This window comes from Sinohyriopsis cumingii, chromosome 6 (assembly GCF_028554795.1).
Source record: "Sinohyriopsis cumingii isolate HCF-2022 chromosome 6, ASM2855479v2, whole genome shotgun sequence".
In the NCBI taxonomy this organism is placed as follows: Eukaryota; Metazoa; Mollusca; class Bivalvia; order Unionida; family Unionidae; genus Sinohyriopsis; species Sinohyriopsis cumingii.
The window spans coordinates 33,007,024-33,018,768 of NC_142966.1; the positions used below are offsets into that span (position 1 = coordinate 33,007,024).

Consider the following 11,745-nt stretch of genomic DNA (forward strand, 5'->3'; position numbering starts at 1 on the left):
ATCACTGACACGAAATTAAACGCTGTTTGATATGTTTTAAATCAAGGACAGTTATGTGCGACATATGCTGTTATGTACGTATCTCATACAAGGCAGCAAAAAGAAGCAAAGCCGACAAGTTTTGTTAAACTTAACAACTAATTTAATTGTCAAAGTTATAAATGAAAATGTGAGAGGAACTTACATTGTTATGATGTGAATGCAAAGTAATCGTGAAAGAGTCATATTAAAGTCCAAAAGAATGAAAAGCTCCGTATTAATTTTAGAAACGGAAATGTACTGGTCTGCCAATAATCGTGCCCTTGTCAAAATGGCGTCGTATAGAACTCATTTAAATTATTCACAATAGTTCCAGAATAATATTATACTCCAAAAATTTGAACAATTTCTATTTCCAAAAAATATGAATTACTCTAAGGTAAAAATGAATCTGATTGGTCAGTTCTCTCTTTATTACGACTATATGTCAGAATGTATCCTAAGTGACATATCTTATTATTCAATATAATATTTTATAATACCTATTCATGTGACCGAACTCATCCAAAAGGAACTGGCTCAATTCTTGAAGGATACCACGTGACCGATCTGTCCCATGTGATGTCAAAAGGATGAATCTCACAGACATATTTACTAACAATTTTATTATTAGTTACTGTCATCACATACGCAAACATCTATTTGTAGATCCTATTCAATCATGAGCTCCTTAATATTTTAAAATAGAACCAATGCACGTAAAAAGTCAGATTTAGGTAATCACTACAATGTATAGTCATGAATAAAAATTACAAATAAAAGATAAAATCATATACTAGGAGTTACACAAACATAAACATAACATATCAGAAAATGACTTCTACTCAGGCGCTGTCAGATCGTCACATGGGACAGTGAAGATACGATTTTAATAGGATTTATTCAAATGCATTCGGTTTAAACGACCATTGCACATGTATTTGTAAAGTTACTCACCTCTAACAACAATGATTGCAATAGTTTGAATGGACGACGACATTTGTGCTAAGACATATAGATCAGGTTGTTTGAAATAGCTTGGAAATGTTCTGGACTTGTTCAGCATACAATATTGGTTTTCCAGTATTTATGAAATACTTATTAGTAAATAATACAATACAATGACGGTAATTCATTGATGTTAGAAATATTTACAATGCATATTTAAAATCTTATAACACAAACAAATGGTGCAATAATCAATATGTATACATACCGTCAAAATTCGACAGTTTCAAGAACTCTTCCTTTCATGTGTCCTTCCTTTGTAGAAGTGTTCTTAAATAATAAATGAATCATCAGGGTGATATTGGCTTACTCCTTAATGACTCTACGCAATCGTTTTCACTTAGTGTGTGACTATATAGGTAGTTGTCAATTTGAGCTTTTCATCAGACGTGAATAACGATAATTTTAAACAGCAAGATCTTCCAAATTGTCGGTATCTCGGCATAGGATATTTTCATTGAAGCTTTATTAGGAGCTGAAGGGGTTTTTACATTAAGAAATGGATGTTATGAAAAGTTCATGAATGTATTCGTCGAACGAATCAGTGCTAACTGTTATACTTAAGTATATACTGAGATAACATAGCATTATTCTCAAGTGATATATTACATGGGGCAGAACATAAATTAAAGGCTGAATAACGATAATGGTTACCTATGACATACACTGCTTGCAACGTATATGCTGGTTTGGTTCCAACGTTAATAGCACCGTTTATAAAGTTGAGGAATTGACGGCTCCATAGCTCAGTTGGTTAGAGCGCCAGTATCGTAAATTGGAGGTCGAGAGTTCGATTCCCTCTGGAGCCAATGTTTTTCAACTTTAAATAATGAAATCATCCTCAGTTTTAGAGTTCTCGATGGCTTCTAAACGCACTGGGTATAGATACATCAAACCGAATCACGCGATTGAAAATCTTGACAAATTTTTGACAGAATGTTTTTTTTTTTTTTTTTTTTTAACATAATGCTTTTGTGGCTTTGTGCTTGATGTATCCTTAATGGTTCAATTATCACGTTTCAGTTACAAGAACGGGGTGACAGCTTCAGTTTTCATTTACTTCATAAATAAACTAACTTAATAGGATGTATGTTTAGGAATATTTCATTTAAGACGATGTACATTGCTAGTAAAGCCTTGTTTGATATAAAGATAAATTAATATTAACAATTTCGGCATGCATGAGACATACAAAGTCACTAAAATTTCAAACAACAAGATCTTCCTGATCGATGGTATCAAAGTCCAGGATATTGATATTGTATATTTCGTGGGATCTGAAAATAGCGAAGATGCAACCGGTAAAAAGGTGAATTAATATATTCGTTAATACATTGAGTGTTCACGTGTATGCTTAAGTCCATGTGTATTAAGAGAACACTGCATTATTCTCAATAATGTATCAGCTGCAGAAAATAGCGTATTATTAGTTCAATTGATAAGTGTTACCCATGTCAGGCAAAGATTGCTGCTTAATTCACTGTAAAGTTAACACGTCAGTAATACACTTTATGATCAATAATTTAAGGTGGCTCCATAGCTCAGATGGTTAGAGCATCGGTCTCGTAAAATGGAGGTCGAAATTTGAATCCCTCTGGAGCCATTGTTTTATGCTTTTGAATGATCAAACCGTTTTAATTGTGTCGGCATCTCGATGGATGCTAACTACACCGTGTGGAGATGCATCACTCCATTTATAATCGTGACTAACGACTAAAGTTTTATAGAATACTATTTTATCTTCGTCTAAAGTGGGGTCAATCATCTGTTGCCGAATCACACATTAAATAATGGCATAAACTCGTCTTGTAGCTGGGTGGATAATTAACGGACATGTAATCCCCTTAAATGCGGAAAATCCCTTTAACTTGAAATCTTGAACGACCTAATTTTATTTTGTATACTGCTGTTTCTAATATCTCACTCTTTTTGTGACCTTCAAAACCCTGTGATTAGAATTATTCTCTTATCTTTTTTTTAACATCCAAAACACGAACATCATTCAACAATCAGAACCACGTTCACAATGGTCAAATCAGCAAGGTGAAAACAAAGAAGTGTTATTTACCTATGTGAAGAAATAATATTTCATAAAAGTATACGGGGCCAAATTTCAGTGTCATCTGATCCCTCTAAGATCCTTTTATGATCCATACGAATCCTGGGAAAGGTTCAATTATGGTTCACATTCAAGCCAAGTCCGTGTCCTTTATAGAACTTCAAAGAACGGATTTTCTGCAATAAAAGTCAGGTCTTCTGTATGTAAGACCTTTGATCGTTTGATGCTATTTCGATTTTGTTCATACATGATTGCTAACATTGAAGTCGGCAATAGATTGTGTCAGACAAAGTACATGCCTAAATACCGACTTTGGGTTTGAAACTATCGTTGATGTATCACAAAGTCCTTGGCATAGTTTCTCCGTGATATTTTTCCCTCATTCCATAACTTTGATACACATTAAAATAAGACATACATATAACCATATTTAAGGCCATTTGTGTCAAGATGTTAGCTAGATTTTCTAGCAAAGATAGTGAGTTATTCTTGGGGACTTTTTAAGGGAATGGTATAATCACGACATTACATAACTACCGAAAACAAGAATAAACAGCGATATGATCAAACCATAACGAAACGATTTGCAACTTAAACTGAACGTGGAGGAAATAAAAAAATATATATTAGATTAGGTGTATAATAATAGCAAACATTATGACATTAACACTATCATTAGCTTTACACAAAGAATTTCACAATGGGTACATTCACGAATATTAAAATCAGACAAAACTTTTCTTCCCAAAGGAATATTTGTGCAATCAGTCAGTTGTACAGTTAATTAATTATCGAAGAAAGAATTCGTTTGTATGTCGTAGAATAAAATGAGCTATCATGTTAAACAGAAAAGGATATTGAAAACGAATGACTACCCTATAAGGATGCATAATCTATACATAATACAGACATGCAGACGGGTCTAAATTATAATTATGTTCAACTGGTGTTAATGGAGTAGGTAAATTAAATTGATATTTAACAGATTATAGCTTGCTATTAAATCCTTTGCATTTGGTTTGAACTTTCACGACAATAATATTGTACAAACATCACTTTGTATCCTGTCTCTATATGGGTCAGCCGAAGTTGAGGGCGCCAGAACCTGACAATGTCATGTAGGGGACACGTTCGAAAATATATGGAACCTTTGGATGGCTTGGTAATGAACTGAGTATTAACTTTAAAAGGAAAATCAATATTTTATTTATATTTCAAGTTTGTTTTCATCAGCAACCTCCAATGATCATATGAGATTTTGTACACTTGTGGATATATATATATATATATATATATATATATATATATATATATATATATATATATATATGTCTTTCTTTCTCTTTCGTACTTTCCTTCTTTATTTTCTTTCTTTATTTTCTTCCTTGTTTCTTTCTTTTTTTCTTTCTTTCTTTGTGTCCTGGTTACCAAGCAATGGGTCGGAGTACGAAACTCCTGGTGGCATCTCTTTCTGTGTATACTATTTTGTATTTTGATGTTCGAGCTTTCTCTTAATCTCGCTCATCCCAATTTTCCTAAATGTTTTTACCTTTCTTATTCCCGTTCTAGGACAGGTAATTATCCTATGTAATAGATATTTTCATTCAAAATATGTATTCCTTGGACTGTTTTTACTTCTTATTGACATAGATGATTTCCTTTCGCGTTTTACAAATCAGCTTATTTTTATAAAGCCGACGGTTTTGTGCAGTATTCGATAGCACATGGCCCTTAGTGATAACGCCATCTGTATACATAAGCCGACGTTGACTGGTTGTTTTGAAATAGCATGGGAATGTTTTGGATTGATCCGTTTGTAGTGAAGTAATGTAAACAATGGAGTGCAGGCATTTTATGTCTATTATAAATAAATACAGTGTATGGTTTCCGTTGTGCTCATTTCAATTTATGTAGCCAAATAGATGATTGAACAATACAAATCGTATACATAAGGTAAAGGTTCTAGAATTTTAAAGGACTCTTTGTTAATATATCCTTATTTGGCACACGTGTTCTAAAACTATAAACCAAAGATCACGGGAATATTGACTCAATCGCTGTATGACTTTACTGAATTGTTTTCAAATATTTTGTTTTGGCAGAATGATAATATATATTCACGGAGTGTATACTTTGTGGGGGTAATGCAATGTGCGAAGAAGCGCTAGTTATGGGCAATCTCCACCCATTCCGTCACAACCCCAAGCATCTCGTGCCCATTATTCGATCATATCAAGTACAGCTAATCTCATGTATGGTTTTGCTGCATTATCTTGATTTAGTTACACGCCTGAGTTCACAGAGACAAGACAAGACATATATTTCTCTCATCATGGATACGTGAAACGTGCCGTTCATTGTATTGTATCCACACGAGTGTATTGGTACAAAAATAGTATATTTTGCAGCTGAGAGTCTGTGCTAAAGACGTTGGTGTATTGACATACGTAATTTGAAATTATGATTGGATCAGCAGATTGACAGTTGTTGTTGTTGTTGTTGTTTTAGGGTTTAACGCCATTTTTCACCACACCATAGGCTATACATGGTGGCCAGTATTAATGGTGGAGGAAGAACCCAGGAAAACCCCGGATAGAACCACCGACCCACGAGAAGCCACTGGCAAGCTTTCTCACTACCCACATTGGCTGAATCCGAGACTCTAACCCACGCAGACAGACGTGAGATGGCAGTGATCCGTAACGGAGAGCGCTTTAGACCACTCAGCCGCTCGCGGACCCGCATATTGACAGATGGAAGTTTGAAAATATCAGTGGATTAGCATATTGACAGATGGAATTTGAAATTATCATTGGATTAGCATATTGACATATGGAATTTGAAATTATCATTGGATTAGTATATTGACAGATGGAATTTGAAATTATCATTGAATTCGCACTGACAGATGGAATTTTAAATTACCAGTGGATTAACATAATGACAGATGGAATTCGAAATTATCATTGGATTAGCATACTGACAGGGGGCCCCGAGTGGCCGAGTGGTCTAAAGCGCTCACCGTTACGGATCACTGCCATCTCACCTCTGTCTGCGTCGGTTCGTGTCTCGGATTCGGCCAATGTGGTTATGTGAGAAAGCTTGCCAGTAGCTTCTCGTGGGTCGGTGGTTCTTTCCGGGGGTTTTCCGGGTTCTTTCTCCACCATTAATACTGGCCGCCATGTATAGCCTATCTTGTGCTGAAAAATGGCGTTAAGCCCTACAACAACAACAACAACAACAACAACAGCATACTGACAGATGGAATTTAAAATTATCATTGGATTTGCACTGACAGATGGAATGTGAAATTATCAGTGAATTAGCATACTGACAAATGGAATTTCGAAATTATCAGTGGGTTAGTATATTGACACACGCAATTTGAAATTATCATTGGATTAGCATATTGACACATGCAATTTGAACTTACCAGTGGCTTAGTTTGGCTGTTATTTATTTTGAGAACCCCACAAATGAAAGGAGAATAGTTGGAGACATTTGAATTGGCAATTGTTTCAGAACTTTATAATACTGATATATTTTGATAACAAGTGTTCAATTTTTAATGTGTTCTTGACATTTGTCCGTAATTGAGAGTAGGAGTTTGGAATAACCTGGCGAATGTAGTTTTCTATGAAGAAAAAAAAAACGTTTACTTGTAATTGAATTCAGGACTTTGGTTTTGTCCTTGAAAAGTGCATAGTGATTTTGATTCTGGAGATATTTATAATTTTTAAATAGGCTATTTACTGATACATGAATTCTAGTTTTCGACTTAGAATGTTCCAGAAACAAACTTCTGACCCTCATCCTGGTTATTTGCTTATGTCTTAGCATTTTATCTTAGATTCTGATGAGCAGAATTAATTAATTTCTCCTTCAACTTCAGTCCCTGGATTTATTTACTCTTGTGATTTTAAAGTTATTATTAGTGTCATTTTAATTGATACATTAGACTTATTAATAAAGAAACAACGTCTTGAATAAAATTTTGTGTTAAAATCGATTCACCTTTGCTGAACTTGCAAAAATAGATATCATTACTATAATTGAAAATATAATTTTGAACAACCCACAACTGTTGAATATTAGAAAAGATTTATAGTTACAACTCCATGACTACAGAATGACTGAGTAACACATAATCTCCCCCTTTTCAACTTCAAAACAAAATGAAAACAAGAAAACACAAGAGTTAAAAATATATTGCCAGCTAGTGCTGTTACTACCACTACTACTGCTATTGGTAATACTGGGAGATGCTGCAGGAAATATCCCCAATTCCACCTTAAGTGTGTGTGTGTGTGTGTGTGTGTGTGTGAGAGAGAGAGAGAGAGAGAGAGATTAACAAATACTGGTCTTTCGGATTCAATTCTTCAAAATAACGACATATAGTTAATAAGAAATATTTATAATCTGTTTTGGCAAAGTGCAAGTTTTGCTTCCAAAATATGGTGAAGTGAAGGAAAGTATTCAATTATCATGTACCATAGTATGCTATTATTAACATTAATGAGATGTGATTTTTTAAAACAAAAGAGTAAATTATACAGGCCTCTTGATGGCACAACACTCATTTGCGAACATATGCAGTTCATTCGTAAATTTATCTCGACCAGTTAAATCCAACTGATGCTATCGTTACCTGTGGTTTTTGTGTTCTCACTCATCTGTTGTTCCTCCTTTGCAGGTCGAAGACACGAGTACCCATGCGTATTTAGGCTTCACCCTTGAAACGAAATGATTAAGGATGAAATTAAACAATCAACCTCATCAGTACCCGGAATCATTTCTATCGATCTGACAATTACTAGATATGGATTCTATTGGTAACTTTCAAAATTACCAATGATCACAAAAACCATGACAATTAGTGAGGAGAGATCTACATCATAAAATTTGAAGTTTATAAAATTTTCGCGGCAGATAAGTTTGCTGTACTCATGGTGAGACATATCTCTCTTTTAGAATCAGCTTCTCATCGACTGTCTAACGTAACTGTAAAGACGTCAGTTGACCTTACGAGTGCTCGGGTGGCCTAATGGCTAGAGCGTCCGCCCCGGATACGGGAGGTCGTGGGTTCGAACCCCGGCCGAGTCATACCAAAGTCTTCTAAAAGTGATACTAACAGGTGCCTCGCTAGGCGCTCAGATTTAAGAGGTTAGTGTTAGGACTGGTCGACCTCGTGTCATGATAATGTGACTGGTTGGGACATCATGCTACATGTATGCGGCATGATGCCCTGTGCTAGACATCACTATAAAATGCCACACTGCAGACATCGTAGCGATATGACTGTAAAATCGTTAAAGCTACGTTAAAAATCTAAATCACACACACACTGAACTGACCTTACTTGTATTTTGTAATTCCGTCATCTCATGTCCGATTTAAATATTTTGCCTAACGAATTTGTCGAAATATTAGACAATACTCTTGATAAAACCTCTGTCTGCGTCGGTTCGATTCTCAGGCTCGGCTAACGTGAGTAAGTGAGAAAGCTTGCCAGTAGCTTCTCAAGGGTCGGTGGTTCTTTTTGGGGGTTTTGCCTGTTCTCCCTCCACTGGTTATATTGGCCACGATGCATATAGCCTATATTGTGCTGAAAAATGACGTTCAACCCTGCAACACACAAAATCTCGATAAAACCAACTAACCCTCGATAATCGAAAGAAAGATTCAAGGAAAAAATATAGAATTCTCGTGCTGCTGTTTACGAGATTGGTGAATAGGCCATTTGAACACCAAAGTCGCAACTGTACCTTAAAAACCATATTGTGAACTCAGACTGTACATTACACTGACCCCAGACAGCACAATACATTGATCATTAAATACAGCCAATATCATTATTGTAACCCGTGTTGGTCTACACTGTCGTTATTTCCTCATCATAAATCTTTGCCAGTCGTGCGTCGGGTACAAAATACGTAATCAAATCAATACTTGCAAGTTAGGCTCAACAGGAAACTTTCTGTTGATTGATAAAGGTAAAATTTAAAAAAAAGTGTTTGAGGTGTATTTTACAGCAAAGGAGACATTATTCCGAGAAAACGGTGCGCTCATAGATCGTCATGGCGAACAGCTAGCTGTTGGGGGTCCATGCGACCCGTGGACAACTATTGTCTTGATATTCATATAGGTTGTTTAGAAAATAAATCTCCGAGTTACTTTACTACTAAACTGCAGACAAATAATGTGTATGTGTGCGTGTCTTTGTGTTCAAAATGGAATGAAAATGATTATCGTGAATTGAAAACTTGACCTTCCCATTATGAGGGATTCGACTATTGTACTTTCTGAATAAATATGTTAGCACAAATAAAACGCTCGGATCCTTAATAAAAAGAAAGGCTCCAGTGGGAGTCGAACCCACGACCTCCAGTTTACAAGACTGGCGCTCTAACCAACTGAGCTATGGAGCCCGGCTGTCATATACCTGAAACATATGTTAAATGAAAAATAATTTTGAAAGTGATTTCCAGATCCCGCTAATAGCAAAACTTCAAACTGTGTCTGCTTGGGCTCTGGTTTGTATATTCATCTCATATTAAATTCAGTCTCGCATCGACCAAACGTGTGTTGTTTAATCAACACTTGAATCAAGCTTAATAGAAAATACCGTCATTTAACATATATACACTAGAAACAACAATAAAGTATAATGCAAAGCAAACACAATAAGAATCAGAAAACAAACAGCTACAAACGATACAAAGATGCAACTGTGCATGCGTGGTGAATTCAAGAGCGACATGAGTTCAAGGTGCCAGGAGATTAACCCTGATCCTTTGTTCCTACAACATGACTTTGAGCATCAGTTCTAAACTTACACGAAACCTAATGGCGTTTTTTTTCATTCATTTATCCATGATTATGCTCGAAGCGTTAGTGGTATAATTGCTGCTAGAAGGAAAGAATAAAGACAGTGAAAAGAGTCTTCCTTCAACATGATCATTGTTGATGACAATAAAAACGAATCCGCAAAGACAGTTGAAGTTTGAACGTGTAGAATGGATCTGTCGCTTGGCAACGGAACCTTTAAGCAGAAAGGCGAGAATCAAATGGAGACATAGAGCTATTTCAATTATTAACATAGATCAGCTTATACAATTCGAAATAAACTGTTGGATACACTTATTGTTGGTGATAAGATTTGTATCGAGCGACCAACCAGCTGTAACTGACAAAAGGAACATAGCAGCCACGGTCGTTTGCGATTTGAAGACATGCAATTGTACGTACAGTACAAATTAATAAAATTACAGATCTAATCTGGAAGCTCCACATAAGTCAGAAAATCAGATTATACATGCATTTCAAGCAAAGACAAAACAATATTATTTTTTAAATATCTGATTCGAGATAACAGACATAATGTAATTGTTAACATGATTATGTGGACATCCAGCACATACTTAAGCCAGAACAGTTCTAGTGTATGTGCAATGATGGGCAAATGATATTATTATTCTACGCACTGAGATTTGAAAACTTAGCTAGATGGCAGGTGCTTTTAAATTAGTGATAGGGGAACAGAGCACATTGGATTTCATGAGTGTGACCTGTCAAATGTTTCTTTTTTTTCCCATACGTAACTAACAGTTGTAATACACTGGATATGAACATTCATAAAATGACCATTGTTAATAAGAGCTAGTATGTCTCGGGATGTCATTTATAAATCGAAATAAACATCGAGAATCTAAAGAAAGATTCAACGGGAATACAGAATTCTCGTCCTCCTGCTTAAACCGTTGATCACCAAAATCGCAACTGTACCTTAAAAATCATAGTGTGACCCCAAACGGTACATTACATTGATTATTAAACACAGCCAATAGCATTATTGCAACCTGTGTTGGTTTTTCCGTTACTTCCTCATCGCAAATCGTTGACAGTCATGCATCGGGTACAAAATACATTGTCCGACAAATACGTGCAAATGTGGCTTATTAGCAAAATTATGTCGATTGATCCAACTAAGATGAAAATACTGAAAGTAGTTGAGATGTATTTTGCAACAAGGGGGATACTATTACAACAAAACGGTGAGCTCATAGATCATCATGGCGTAGAGCTGTTCGGTGATACAATCAACCTGTCGACAACTATTGTCTTGATATCTTCTCCTTGATATAGGTTGTTTAGAAAATAAATCGTGTTACTTCACTCCTAACATGCAGACATTTTTTTGTGACTGTGTGTGACTTTGTATTCAAAATGGAATTAAAATGATAATGAGGGCCTTGATCTCCCTATCATGAGGGATTCGACTATTCTACCTTCTGAACAAATAAAACGCTCGGATCTTCAATAAAACGAAAGGCTCCGGTAGGATTCGAACCCACGACCTCCAGTTTACAAGACTGGCGCTCTAACCAACTGAGCTATGGAGCCGTAATTGTCTCATGCTTGAAACATATGATGAATGAAAATTAATTTTGAAAGTGATTTCCAGATCCCTCGAATACAAAACTGCAAACTGTTTCTGCTTGGGCTCTGGTTTGTTTATTCAGCTCCTATTATATTGTTTCGCATCGACCTTCTGTGCATGCGTAGTGAATTTAAGAGCGACATGAGTTCGAGGTGCCAGGAGATTAACCCAGATACTTTGTACCTAGCACACGACTGTGAGCATCCAATCATTCAATTGA

The 11,745-nt window shown here is 35.7% G+C and overlaps 3 non-coding genes across 3 annotated transcripts; 1 reads left to right on the top strand and 2 right to left on the bottom strand.

Annotated features, from left to right (window-relative positions):
- The first annotated feature begins 1,761 nt into the window (after nt 1–1,761).
- On the top strand, nt 1,762–1,835 carry Trnat-cgu (transfer RNA threonine (anticodon CGU)). The gene has a single exon. It is a non-coding gene; the product is annotated as a tRNA-Thr (tRNA).
- Nucleotides 1,836–9,439: 7,604 nt separating this feature from the next.
- Nucleotides 9,440–9,513, bottom strand: Trnat-ugu (transfer RNA threonine (anticodon UGU)). The gene has a single exon. It is a non-coding gene; the product is annotated as a tRNA-Thr (tRNA).
- Nucleotides 9,514–11,414: 1,901 nt separating this feature from the next.
- On the bottom strand, nt 11,415–11,488 carry Trnat-ugu (transfer RNA threonine (anticodon UGU)). Its single transcript has one exon. It is a non-coding gene; the product is annotated as a tRNA-Thr (tRNA).
- Nucleotides 11,489–11,745: the final 257 nt, after the last annotated feature.